At 40.8% G+C, this 11,887-nt stretch overlaps 1 pseudogene across 1 annotated transcript; it reads left to right on the top strand.

Moving 5' to 3' along the window:
- The first annotated feature begins 5,905 nt into the window (after positions 1 to 5,905).
- LOC309337217 (protein mago nashi homolog pseudogene) lies at positions 5,906 to 6,426 on the top strand (annotated as a pseudogene). The gene has a single exon. The product of its transcript is annotated as a protein mago nashi homolog pseudogene (transcript).
- The last annotated feature ends 5,461 nt before the right edge of the window (positions 6,427 to 11,887 follow it).

The raw sequence follows: 11,887 nt of genomic DNA on the forward strand, positions 1-11,887 counted from the left end.
CTTTCCCCATCGTACTCCACAGGGCTAGGGAGAGTCTATGGTAGTCATTTCATGGTGGGCACCTTTGTTCTTGTAAATGGTCACAATGTCAGAGTTGTGCATGTCTTATGGCATGGATCCTTTCCCTCAGCGCTACAAGAGGAGGTCATGGAGGTGCATCATCATGAGAGAAGAGTTGGCACTTGCTTCCAGCACTTCTGTTGGGATTCTGTCCTGTCCTGAGGCTTCTCCACAAGCCTGAGAGTTTATGCTGTTCCTCACCTTGTCAAGCTCTTCCAAGACAGGCAGAGTATGAATGCTGTCCATTGCTGTGACAAATACCATGTTTTCCTGTGAGTACAGTTCTCGACAGTGCTCTGCCCATTGCTTTATCTGCTTGCTGCAATCTCTCCAGACAAGGTTTTCAGTGGTGCAGTTTTCCCGAGTGTTGGTTCAAAAGCAATTGGTTTTCAGATGCATACTGACCCTGACAGAGAAGCATCAATAGTCTTATCCCCCAGAGTTTATCTAAACCTACTTTAAAGCTACCGAAGTTGCCGGCCATCACTGCGTCTTGTGAGATTGAATTCTGAAGTTTAACTATGCATTGTGTGAAGAAATACTTGCTTTTGTCTGTCCTGAATATTCCAATACAATGGATGACCCCAAGTACTAGTACCCACTGTCTCCACTGCACACATATTTTCAGACACCTCTGTCATGTCTCCCCTGAGATGCTCTGAAGGTGAAGGTGAACAACAACGACATCATATATTCTGATGATTATTATGCAAGAAACACTTTTCAGATTAATTTCATTGGATCGCACCTGATGCTAAAGAATACCAGTCGAATTGTGTTTATACCAGGACAAAGAAGCAAGAGCAAATCCACCTCTGAAAATCTAAAGGCCAGCAGTTAATTCAGATTCAATATTGACCCCAAGGGAGAGGTTTGAAAAACACAAAAGCTGACTCAATAGTTTGGGACTTTTAGATGGTCTTAAAAAGATATGAAGATGTGAGAGGTAAGTCTGCCATTACAGCTTGTCATTGTGAGGCTGGCTACCTGTGTGACCCCATTTAATTAAATGCAATTTACTCCTAGGTAAGTTTGGCCAAGACTGAAGTCTTAGCTGGCTCTAATAAAGGTAGAAACAAACAGATACATATTACCTGCACATCCTGGGATAGCCAAGATAAGCCCTGAGTCTGCTGATCTTCAAAAACATTAATCTGTCTGATGTAAAATGAAAAGTTCCCTTGTGAAAAGATCCACATTCCTATTTAAATGAGCACCATTTCCCCCTCCCCAAGACACTATTTTTAATGATTCTCCAAAGCAACCTTCCTTTTTAGGGTCTCCATATGTACTCCATTACAATGTGATGCCACTTTTAAAGTATATGGCGCATCAGGGCCCTATTGGTGGGCTGAAAAAGGTATCCACAAATTTGCCACTTGCCTTGTTATTTATGTTTCCTTTTTTAAAAAGTGTGGGAGGTAAGCAAAAAAGCAAAGCACTTGTAGTGTTGAGGTCATCTTTACCTCATGCTCCTTAGCACTAGCAGAAAAAGCAAAACAATAGCAACATCCCCACACATAGTGCATTTATAAAAGACAGTTTCCGCAGAAGTCTTAAATCTTTGATGTAATTCAGCCAAATTGGCTTTGTATAGGATAACCATATTAATTAGCTGGCTTAGTCATGTTAATATGGTAATTCTAGCAATATTTCACCCTAGTCATCATTAGATTAAGCCTCCTTCATCTTCTAGTTAACTTGCAATTACGGTCTTTAATATCTGACATTCGCTTGGATTTTGGTCAATCCATACAATGCCAATATTTAATGATAAGGTCCCTGGGTTAATCAGCTGGAAAATATTCCCAGAAGTTCCAACTAATCAAATTTGCTCTTGCAATTCAGTGAGTATATTGCCATGTTAAGTTTCAGAACAGATGTCTGAGGCAGGAGAGGCTTCCTTACAGCAGAACTCAAATCTCACCCTCTTGCTCCGTAATGACATAGGTTATTAAAACACACTATTTTGGTGCTGGTGGTGGTGACCTAATTAAGGCACTCAATCAAAAAGAATCAAAGCACACACACCACGTCCCTGCCTTCTATGAGTGTTTTCAAATCGAAACATAACACTGATGAAAGCACAGCATGAAGGATGGCTAAAAAGTATGATCTCAGCTGAGAAATTGGCCCTAAGCACTTGTTAATGAAGGCAAATAGGATTTTGCACGCCAACATATAAACTTAGCAAGTGTAGATTCTATTTGATTGCCATTTTCAGCAAGGTAAAGCAGACTGATATAATTATCAGCCTGGTATTATTGTCTCGTGCTTTTGCTAATCCTTTTTGCGGCATAGGAGGCCTGGGAATTAGTGCATGGGCTGTTGCTATCACCACAACCCGTAGCTGACTGTTTTGCCGTTATACAGACTCCCCAACTGTGCTTGAGAAGAAAACCCTGGATCAGAAAGAAAGAGCAAAGTGCCATCTGATAGTTCAGTCAGGGTGAAAGCAAATGCAGATGAGAATCCATCTTGAATTTTTGCATCCACATTACAGGTTGGCTGTGTGCATGGAAGACTTGTATGATGGTGGTAGATCCAAACCACATGTTTGAAGCAGATTCAATGCACATCTAAAGCTCAGGACTTCCCCCAAAGAACCCCAAGGACTGCAGTTTCCCCCTCACAGAGCTACAAGTCCCAGCACCCTTAACAAACTACAGGGAAGTTTTAAACGCTGGATGCATGGTTATATTCACACTGCATGAAAATTCAGGGAAATTCAGGGGAAAGATGCCAAATGTAATGCATTTTGGGATGTCAGGGCAAAGTTTGCCCATCCCCATATGGGCAAGGAGGAACTGTGATGCCATTACAACCTGCCAACAGAAACATATATTAAATGTGTCTCACATGAAAAAAAAGCTTGCATTGTAAAGCCTTGAAACATAAGCGATGTCACACACACAAATGACTGTGCTAAGATATTGCCCATTTCAGATTCAACAGTTGGAAATGTAAGCATAGATTACAGAAAAATAACTTCACCCCTTCCATTGTACATCTGTAAACAGTTATGTAAGCTGCTGCATTTAAACTAGAGGATATAGGTCACAACTGAACTTTGTTGTCTAGTTTAATATAATCTTTTAAAATCTGAGAACTTTTAAGCATTATAAGATCCCTCCTTTTGTTTTTTAGTGCAAACCTTCTATACAAAATTAATTCTGTTTGGAAAATGGATGAAACCCTCATCATTAGTAAAATAAACCTCAGAAGAGACAAACTTGTAAATGCACTGTAGCTTAAAAACCATATTGCTGCTGGTTCTTGAAAAGGGCTCTTATAAGATCTGAGGCCTATTAAAAAACAGAAATGTTTGACATCTGTTGGTGCATTGCATGAATGCAAGACAGAGATATATTAATACCATATGCGAAGGAATATGATTCAAAAATTCTAGCTTTGCTGGTATTTCCCAAAATAGATTGCCATGCTTCTTGAATAAATAAAATCAAAGATAAATATATACATTTTTAAATACACATTGAAAAATCAAGGTTTTTTTCTTTTAAAAAATGCAACAACATATGTAATGTGCTATAAAAATGGTTTCTGTGTGTAAAAAAATAAAGAGAGAGGAAAAATAGAAAGCTGAGCCAAAAAGCAACATGTGATGAAAGAGCTATTAAACTGCAATGAAGTTCTTACACAAATAAAGGGAAGGTAACTTTAAAATAAAGGCTTTATATCTGCAAATGTTGATTTGAATTTCTGCATCTCTTATCTATAGAGCTTCATCTGCAAGCAGTTTATGGACTATGGTAACTTTATACACCTTTACTTCTGCTTTTTTCTGAATAATTACAATGTAGCTTCCGAAAATAGAAAGGTTCTCTTCAAATACTTTGCAGACCTTGAGATCCTACTGGATCAGTCCAGTAGCCCATCTAGTCCAGAGTCCTGTTCTCACAGCGACCAAGCAGATGCCTCAGCAAAGCCCACAAGCAAGACCTGAGTGAAACAGCACTCTCACTACCCATAATTCCTAGCAACATGTTCTGGGCCTAGGGCTGGCCAGTCAGCCTGTCCATGAGGCAGACTGAGGCAGCCGCCTCAGGCAGCAAAATCCAAGAGGGCAGCTACATCATGGTCACCACCACCAATGGAGAAGTGAAAAGAGGCTATAGCAGTGGCTACTAGCAAGATCTTGCGAGAGTCAGCAAAATCTTGTGGCATCTCCCCGGAAGCTGCTGCCTCTTCTTCTTGCTTCTATGGAGCTGTCATGGGCAACCCAACCACCACCAGAGAAGTGAAAAGAAGTGGCTTCAGCTGCAGCTTCCAGGTTCTGGTGAGATCTTGCAGGGCTCTCATGAGAGCTCGCTGGAACCTGGAAGCTACCACCACAGCCACCCGATTTCCATGAGGCAGCAATTGGGGATCAACAACAGGGGTAGCTCCTTCCCATTGTGCTTCAGGCAGTGAAATGGGATGCGCCAACCCTGTACGTCTCGCCTCTGATAGTGGAGGTATATTCCTAGTCTGAAGCCATCAATATCCTTACTCTCCACGAATGTGTCTAATCCTCTTTTGAAGTGAGCTAAATTGGTGGCCATTACTACTTCCTGTGGGAGTGAATTATTTTTGTCTCTTCTGAATCTTCAACATTAATCTTCATTGGATGACCTTGAGTTCTAGACTTCTGAGCGGCCCAGGAATGCCTGGGCAAGTAAGTCTTTAGTAACCAGTGAAATACCAGCATATGTCTCACCTGATGGATTTCTCAGGTGAACCAATCCACAGAATGGATATGTGGGTTGTTTTGAGCAAGACCCCACTGCTTACAACCTTCAATAATCTGTGTTGAATAGCTGATTTGGTCACAGCTGGCATAATTATTTCAGGGCACCACCCAACAATCATGTAAAAGCAACTAGAAATGATGGACACCCTATGTCAGCAATGAAAAGCACTAGAACCGGTCCTTTTCATGAAAAACTCATCGAGAAAAATATAGACCTTTAACTGGAACAAAAGGAATGGAGAGGCATGGGGTGGTGGAGAGCAGAGTGGAATGGAGGAAAATGAGTACAGTGGTACCTCGGGTTACAGACGCTTCAGGTTACAGATGCTTCAGGTTACAGACTCCACTAACCCAGAAATAGTACCTCGGGTTTAAAACTTTGCTCCAGGATGAGAACAGAAATCGCATGGCAGTGGCAGTAAGCCCCAATAGCTAAAGTGGTACCTCAGGTTAACAACAGTTTCAGGTTAAGAATGGACCTCCGGAACGAATTAAGTTCTTAACCCAAGGTACCACTGTAGTGGCTTCCTATCACAGTAATCTTGGTACATGTTTAAACTAGTCATTGACGAGTACAAAAATAATCCCAAGAGCACCGGATTTTATAGAGCAGTGGGTTTTAACTCTGAGGGACTGAATAACTGGACTGTAAATTTTGTTTTCAGAAGCGAGTCGTAACTAAAGTCTTGCCTAATTAAGAGCTAAGGCTGGGAAGTTTTAATTATTGTAATTGATTTTGCAATTTGATTTCTTTCTAGTGAAAGGGAATGGTTTAAAAACATTAAAAGCCACTACTGTCGCCGTGTGCTTCCTCCAACTGGAAGTAATAGGCTTGTGCATTTAACTAGGACTGTAGGGGGACATCTTCAACCAACCAGCAGACATAACTCCAGTGGGCCATGGTATATGGAGAACTGCAGCACACAGAGGCTCACTTACTTGCTTTGGTCCAGTCAGCATTCACAAGAAATCTGCTGTTCACTCGCCCATCATTGTCCCTAAGGGGCAGGAAATTCAGTCAACTAAGGCAGCTTCCCCTAGGACAGAAGAGGCCTACTGAGCCTCTGAGCCTCTCAACTACTTGTGAAGTGGGCCATGGTGAGTGATTTCTATCTGCGTTATTACATTGGGCACAAGGGGAAGTTCGGCCACGAGTTTCTCGAGTTCGAGTTCCGCCCTGATGGGAAACTGAGATATGCAAACAGCAGCAATTATAAAAATGATGTCATGATCAGAAAAGAAGCCTACGTACACAAAAGCGTGATGGAAGAGCTAAAGAGGATAATCGATGACAGTGAAATCAGGAAAGAAGATGATGCATTATGGCCCCCTCCTGACAGAGTTGGCCGACAGGAGCTTGAAATTGTAATTGGTGATGAACACATCTCTTTTACCACATCAAAAATTGGTTCTCTTATTGATGTAAATCAGTCCAAGGATCCAGAAGGTCTAAGACCTCAAGTGTCTCGTCTTCATTCTCATTAGATTACACTTCAAGATTAAGCCAATTTAAATTGTATGGATTTAAATTTGTACTGTAAAGTGTCTTTCGGTGGGGTCACTTTCCATATCTCTCATTGGTTTTATGTGTGTCAGATTTTTTACAGAGTGAATTTAATAAATGCTTAAAAAAAACCACCCCACCATACTTGTGAAGTGAAGACACTGCAGGGGATTGCGAGGGTTGAACTACAACACCTGGTGATCTCTGGAAGGAAATTGTGCACTGGCATTTCTTCCCAGGGATCACAGGGATTCTAGTTTAACCCTCCATAAACCTAGCAAAAAAAGATGCTGGTTGTGTCTCCAGTCTTGAAATGAGGTTTTTTTCTCCCCTAGGAGGGGGTAGTAAGCAGAGCTGGAATGCTAAAAACGTTAAGATAGGGTTGCCATATTTCAAAAAGTGAAAATCTGGACAGAAAAGTTGTTGAACTTTTTTCAGTTTTGGCCAAAGTTGCAAAGAAATTGAGCTATTTCTGAGGAAAATTGGCAAAAACAACACTGCGAACATGGTCTGCCATACATCTGGATTTTCCAGGACATTTAGCCAATTTCCGTCCAGACACTGCAGTATTACGTATATGTCCAGGAAATTCTGGCCTATGGCAACACTAAACTCAAAACAACAAGTTCTTCAAATATATTAATGTTTAATATATTAATGAACATGTACCATCTGGGACAGATGCAGTCTTTCCACACAGTTGTGTAGCATAATGGATACTGGGGGCCTGTAGCTGCATCTGTTTTCTCCCCACACTGTTCACTATGCAGTATTTCCACCGATGTAAATATAAACACAGCATCAACCTCTATCTCACAGTCTTTAAGAAAATTCATGACTGTCTTAGTAAGGTACTGTGTCACATCCAGAATGGGATTGACAGATGTGCCTCACAATTTGGCAAAGTTCATTATGTTCATGTCAACTGTATACTGCAAAGTCTGTCCATTAAAAACAAATGTGTGTTCTAAGCATTAAGGGTGCCCTAAAATATTGTTGTTGTTGTTGTTGTTATTATTATTATTATTATTAATCTGTTCTCTACTAACTACCTCATGGGAATTGAGTTTCTTCTAGGGACCTCTGCCTAGCTCTCTGGTTGCTTACCTTGAGGTTGTTTGCTAATATTCTCAAGATGCCACACTCTTGTTCAGCAAACCACCTTTTAATAATCAAGCTTCTAGTTCTCATGGTGACCTTAAGACTGTCTCTCTTTTTTTTTTCTTTGTAGCACATTCTGCCTTGCCTAAAACATAAAACATTATCAAATGATTTGAGAACCTCTATTGTGGATGAATTACACAGAATTTAAAATTTGCATAAGAAACAAAATTGTATTTTGGTTTCTATTATAGGTATTTGCATATGGCCTCTCACTCCCCCACCCCCACCCCCATTTATGGGCAGATGAATTTTACTGGATTTCTCCAGGGAGAAGACAGCTTTCTCAGGGATCGGGCTCACCATTACCACTGGCAGGAGCACAGCTTCTTCCTTTTTTCCGACTGTCTTCTTTGTTGGTGCTGCCACTGCAAGTGTTTTTCACCCTCTACACTGCCCCAGGCCTAGCAACAGAGCTCAGTGGTAGAGCCTGGGCCTCACATGCAGAAGGTCCCAAATTCAATCTCTGGGGAGGGCTGGGAGAGAGCCCTGCCTGAAACCCAGAGAGTTTCTGCCAGTCAGTGTAGCCAGTACTAAGCTAAATGGACTGGTGGTCTCACTCGGCGTAAGGCAGTTTCCAATGTTCCTATTATTCCATGGCAATAGGGAGGGGGGGATAGAAGCTGCCACAAAAATATGGTGGAAAATCTTAGGTGAAAATTCTGTGACGTTGTCTTCATTTTCTGTTGGAGCAAGGCAAAGTGTAGGGAGAAACTCAGAACTTTTCTCAGAAAGATGACTTCTGAATAAATTTCTGCTCAGCTCTGCTTTTTGCCTTGGTCATAGAAACCAGATTCCCAACTCCTCATTTTATGAAGGGGTGCTACACAACTGCAAATGTAAGTTTCAAACCTTGTAAAAGGTAAAGGTACCCCTGCCCGTACGGGCCAGTCGTGTCCGACTCTCAGGGTTATGCGCCCATCTCACTTAAGAGGCCGGGGGGCCAGCACTGTCCGGAGACACTTCCGGGTCACGTGGCCAGCGTGACGAAGCTGCTCTGGTGAGCCTGCACCAACGCAGCACACAGAAACGCCGTTTACCTTTCCGCTATAAAGCGGTACCTATTTATCTACTTGCATTTAGAGGTGCTTTCGAACTGCTAGGTGGGCAGGAGCTGGGACCGAAAGACGGGAGCTCACTCCACCGCGGGGATCCGAACTGCCGACCATACGATCGGCAAGTCCTAGGCACTGAGGTTTTACCCACAGCGCCACCCGTGTCCCTTTCAAACCTTGAGAATATGCTTAATCCTCAGGTGATATTCACTACATTTTAATAGCTTTTTAGTGAGTTCTGGAACGCCCAGTTAAAACTGGAAGTGTTTTTATATAACACTCACAGTTAACATTAGCAGTGTGGGTGAACATATGGCTTTCTGATGTTTGTAGACATTATGGAAAGTCACACTTTCTTCAAACATATTTTACTTCTTTTTTAAAAATAAAAAAATGGGTATGCTTGAACCTCATACATATTTTGATGCTACCTTAATTATGTTCTCTCCAGAGAAGAAAAATCTCTGAAATGATTCCTTTCTTTATTAAAATGAAAAGGAGTTTGAGATAAAGCATTTATATGAACAGAAAGCACCCAGGACATGATAATGCAGTATCACTGAAATCTCCTCCGAATGAGGGGGGAAATGCAAAGTTCAAAATCTAAATCATTGTTAAGTGCTAGATTGAACCAATACACCTGCCTCTTACAAGTACCATTTATTTTTTTTAAAAAAAAATATTTATTAAGGTTTTTTTAGATATAAAATGCACACATAAAACAATCTTGCTTCTATCACAACAAATTCTTCGCTTCTTTGGACTCCCTCACGTCCCCCTCTCCCATTTACGTCGTTAAAAAAATTTTTCCAAACAAATTATCAACTTGTTTACAGTCTCATGTCCACACATTCAAATATAATCTAGCACTTTTTCCAATAAAATTTTTATATTTTCTTTAATCTCACTTAGCATCAAATTTAAATCTAGTTTAGTGGTGGCCAATTTTTTATAATCTAGCATCCTTCTTAACATTCAAACAAATTACAATGTTTTTGTAGATACATCTTGAATTTCTCCCAGTCTTCCTCCATCTTTTCTTCTCCCAGATCTCGGATTCTGCCAGTCATCTCGGCCAGTTGCATATAGTCCATCAGCTGCATCTGCCACTCTTCCAGTGTGGGTAAATCTTGAGTTTTCCAATTTTTTGCGATGAGAATCCTTGCTGCCGTTGTTGCATACATGAAAAATGTTCGATCCTTCTTTAACACCCTCTGGCCGACAATACCCAGAAGGAAGGCCTCTGGTTTCTTAGTGAAGGTATACTTAAATACCTTTTTCAACTCATTATATATCATTTCCCAGAAGGCCTTCACCTTAGGGCATGTCCACCAGAGGTGAAAGAATGTTCCTTCATTTTCTTTACATTTCCAACATTTATTGTCAGACGAATGGTATATTTTGGCAAGTTTAACTGGGGTCATGTACCATCTATATATCATTTTCATTACATTTTCCTTCAGAGCATTACATGCAGTGAAGTTCAGCCCAGTGGTCCACAACCTTTCCCAGTCCTCAAACATAATGTTATGCCCAATGTCCTGTGCCCATTTTATCATAGCCGATTTAACCATTTCGTCTTGTGTATTCCATTTTAGCAGCAAGTTATACATTCTAGATAGTACCTTGGTCTTTGGTTCTAACAATTCTGTTTCCAACTTCGATTTCTCCACCTGGAACCCTAACTTTTTGTCATTTTTAAAAACTTCTTTAATCTGAGCATAATGTAACCAGTCTCACACCTTGTCCTTCATTTTCTCCAAACTCTGCAATTTCCAATTGTCTCCATCTTTTTCTAATATTTCCCAATATTTTGGCCATTTGGCCTCCATATTGGGTCTTTTTCGGGCCTTAGCCTCCAGAGGTGAAAGCCACCTTGGAGTTTTATTTTCCAGTAAGTCTTTATATTTTGTCCAGACATTAAACACTGCTTTCCTGACAATATGGTTCTTAAAGGCCTTATTGATCTTAACTTTGTCATACCATAAGTATGCATGCCAACCAAAAGCATTGTTAAAACCTTCCAAGTCCAGCACGTCAGTGTCTTCGAGAAGTAGCCAATCTTTTAGCCAGCAAAAAGCTGCGGCTTCATAGTACAACTTTAAGTCTGGCAGGGCAAAGCCACCTCTTTCTTTCGCATCTGTTAATATCTTAAACTTAATTCTGGGCTTTTTGCCCTGCCAGACAAATTTAGATATATCTTTCTGCCACTTCCGGAAGCACTCCGTTTTGTCCACAATCTGTAATGTTTGAAACAAAAACAACATTTTTGGCAATACATTCATCTTGATAGCAGCAATTCGGCCTAACAAAGAAAGCTTCAATTTTGTCCAACTATCCAAGTCTCTCTTAATTTCAGACCAACATTTTTCATAATTATCCTTAAATAGACTCAGGTTTTTTGCTGTTATGTTTACCCCTAGGTATTTTACTTTTTTAACCATAGTTAGTTCTGTTTCTCTCTGAAACCGTTCCGACTCTATATCTGTCAAATTTTTTCCCAACACTTTAGTTTTCTGTTTATTTAATTTAAATCCTGCCACCCGACCAAAATCCTGTATCAATTGTAATACTCTTTTCGTACTAGATTCTGGCTCCTGCAGAGTCAAAACTAGGTCATCTGCAAAAGCTTTCAATTTGTATTGTTTCGCTCCGACCTGAATCCCTTCCACCAACCGGTCCCCTCTGATCAAGTTCAAGAGCACCTCCAGAACCGAAATAAATAACAAAGGGGAAATCGGGCAGCCTTGTCGTGTTCCTTTTTCAATTTTGAACTCTTCTGTAACCACATTGTTAACTATCAGTTTAGCCTTTTGTTCTGAATATATTGCGTCAATCCCATTCTCAAACCCCCGTCCCACTCCCATTTCATTCAAATTTCCCTTCATAAATTTCCAAGAAATATTGTCAAAGGCCTTCTCCGTGTCTATAAAAATTAACACTGCTTTTGTATTTATGTCTGTTTGCAAAAGCTCCAAAACGTCAATAATGTTCCTAGTATTTGCAAACATATGTCTGCCTGGGAGAAAGTACCATTTAACCTGTGTTCCGATACTTTCTCACCTCTTTTCAAACAGACCTAAAACCATCCCACTTCTCTTTAATAACTCTGGCCTTGTATGAAATTGGGGGGGGGTCGCTAGCACACTCTCTCTCTCTCTCTCTCTCTCTCTCTCTCTCTCACACACACACACACACACACACCATGCTCCTCTACCTACACATGCCCTTTGGCACCCCCAAATCTAGTCTAGAGTTTTCCCCAGAACAGATATAGGGTGGCACAGGGAGACGAGAGAATTAGATCCTTCCATTGTAGAAAGAGAAATCCTTGCACTGGTGAATCTATCTACTTGG

The sequence above is a fragment of the Podarcis erhardii genome (genome assembly GCF_964252035.2).
Source record: "Podarcis erhardii genome assembly, chromosome: 1".
Classification (NCBI taxonomy): Eukaryota; Metazoa; Chordata; class Lepidosauria; order Squamata; family Lacertidae; genus Podarcis; species Podarcis erhardii.